This window comes from Myotis davidii, unplaced genomic scaffold, assembly GCF_000327345.1.
Source record: "Myotis davidii unplaced genomic scaffold, ASM32734v1 scaffold43, whole genome shotgun sequence".
Taxonomy (NCBI): domain Eukaryota; kingdom Metazoa; phylum Chordata; class Mammalia; order Chiroptera; family Vespertilionidae; genus Myotis; species Myotis davidii.
The window spans coordinates 1,583,937-1,586,628 of NW_006294590.1; positions in this window are offsets into that span (position 1 = coordinate 1,583,937).

Below are 2,692 nucleotides of genomic sequence, written 5' to 3' on the forward strand. Positions count from 1 at the left end.
TTGGATGGGCTGCCTCCTGCCCGCTCCCTCCTAGGGATGGAGCCTGCAACCCGGGCCTGTGCCCTGACCGCAAATCGAACTGTGACCTCCCGGTTCCTAGGTCGATGCTCAACCTAGGGCTGGAGGCATCATTTTTCTTTTCTTTTTTTAAGAAAACTCATCGACGGGGACCGAAACTGGGTCACATCTGGGCTTGAAAATATCCCGGAGTGATGCACGCCCCCACCTGGCAGCCTTTCATTTCCTCACGGAACCGCGGCCGCCGGACCCTTTTCGGAAGGTTCTGGGCTAAGGGACAGACTCTTACATTCAAATGGAAGGGAAGCGGGCCCTGGAGCCGGGACCGCCTGGCCAGCTCTCCCAGTGGTTAGAGCACCCACACGGGTTCAATTCCCGGTCAGGCCCTGGCCAGCTCACCCAGTGGTTAGAGCACCTACACGGGTTCAATTCCCGGTCGAGGGCACGTCCCTCGGTTGCAGGCTCGATCCCCCTCCTGGTGGGGGCACGTGCGGGGGGGGGGCAACCAATCCACGTGTCTCCCTCACATCCTCGCAGGATCGTGACCGGAGCCCCGGGAAGGAACAGCCCTCCCCCGGACCGGTGATGGACACAGAGGAAAATCCTGCCCGCTCCCTCCTAGGGACGGAGCCTGCAACCCGGGCCTGTGCCCTGACCGCGAATCGAACTGTGACCTCCCGGTTCCTAGGTCGATGCTCCACCACTGAGCCCCGCCGGCCGGGCTGGAGGCATCATTTTTCTTTTTTTTTTTTTAAGAAAACTCATCGACGGGGACCGAAACTGGGTCACATATGGGCTTGAAAATATCCCGGAGTGATGCACGCCCCCACCTGGCAGCCTTTCATTTCCTCACTGAACCGCGGCCGCCGGACCCTTTTCGGAAGGTTCTGGGCTAAGGGACAGACTCTTACATTCAAATGGAAGGGAAGCGGGACCTGGAGCCGGGACCGCCTGGCCAGCTCTCCCAGTGGTTAGAGCACCCACACGGGTTCAATTCCCGGTCGAGGGCACGTCCCTCGGTTGCAGGCTCGATCCCCGTCCTGGTGGGGGCACGTGCGGGGGGCAACCAATCCACGAGTCTCCCTCACATCCTCGCAGGATCGTGACAGGAGCCCCGGGAAGGAACAGCCTCCCCCGGACCGGTGATGGACACAGAGGAAAACTGTGCTGGCCCACTGTGCCGGCCGCGGTGGGCGGGTGCGTGTCCTCATATCATTTGAGAGGCAGAAACGAAGGTGGTTTTTGTTTTTTTTTTGTTTTAATTACAGTTTCCAACCCCGGAGAGAACCCTTCAGCGTCACCAAACTTCGAAAGACGCCGCCGCACACCCGGCGGGAATGGAACACAGCCTCGAATGTCAGCGGCAATTTAAAAGTGAAATTAAAAAATGATTAAGAAGCTGGAAGCACGTGCGTGTACATCGCACCGTTTACAAGTCGCGGGCATTTGCATTCCGCGCAGAGCGGGCGTCCGGGGCGGGACGGGAGGTGCTACCCGTTACTTATTAAAACAATGAGATGCGCGTTGAATAAAACATGCCGACAGCGCCGAGGTCGGGAGCCCGCGGCTCCAGCAGCAGTGGCGTGGAGTGGCTCAGTGGTTGAGTGTCGACCTATATACCAGGAGGTCATGGTTCCATTCCCAGTCAGGGCATATGTCCAGGTTGAGGGCTCAATCTCCAGTGCAGGAGACAACCGATTGATGATTCTCTCTCATCATTCTCATCATGATGTTTCTATCACTCTCCCTTCCTCTCTCTGAAATCAATAAAGATATCCGATATAATAAAAGGGAAATATGCAAATTGTCCCCTCGACTGGGAGTTTGACCAGGGGGTGGGGCCGGCCCGCCCACCAACCTCTCACATTTCCTCCCCCAGTCGACCCAGCTGATCGGCCCAGATGGGGCGGGCCGGCCAGACCCCACCCATGTGTGAGTTCATGCACCAGGCCTCTAGTACATAAAATAAAAAGCCAGGTGACCGGCCCGCCCTGCCCCTATTGGCCCTCCACACCCTGATTCTGGGCAGAGCCGGCCCACCCACCAACCTCTCACATTTCCTACCCCAGCCGACCAGGCTGATCAGCAGACCCCACCCGTGTGTGAATTCATGCACCGGGCCTCTAGTACATAAAATAAAAAGCCAGGTGACACCCCTCCCCAGCCCCTCCGGTGACCAGTCCACTCTCAGGAAGCTCCGGGCTGCCTGCTGCCCCCCTCCCCCGCGTCCCTCCTGAGGCGGAACCCAGGCTGTCCCCGTGTTTGCACCAAACAGACAGGGCTCCAGAGACCCCGGGGGGCCCAGCAACCCAGACCCAGGACATTGGTTTAACCTGAAAGGACAGCTGACGCGGCCACCGGCACCAGGAGAGCACAAGGCCTTGAGGAACAAGATGATGAAGGCAACGAGCAATGAGTGGAACGGGCCACGCACGCCCCAGGGAGCGAGGGAGGGATGTGGGACCAGGGGTTTGTCTCCTAAGTGTTTTGTTTGCCGTCATTTGATCGTAAACATTAAAAAAAAAAAAAAGAGTTGAAATCGCTGCCGAGTGAGCGCCCGCCCGCACATCCACTACCCGGTTCCAGGACTGTTACTGTGTGGCTACCGTTGCCGTAGCTTTGGGTTTATTTCCACTGTGAGCTTCTTGCTAATTGCACATGGGGGGGGGGGGGG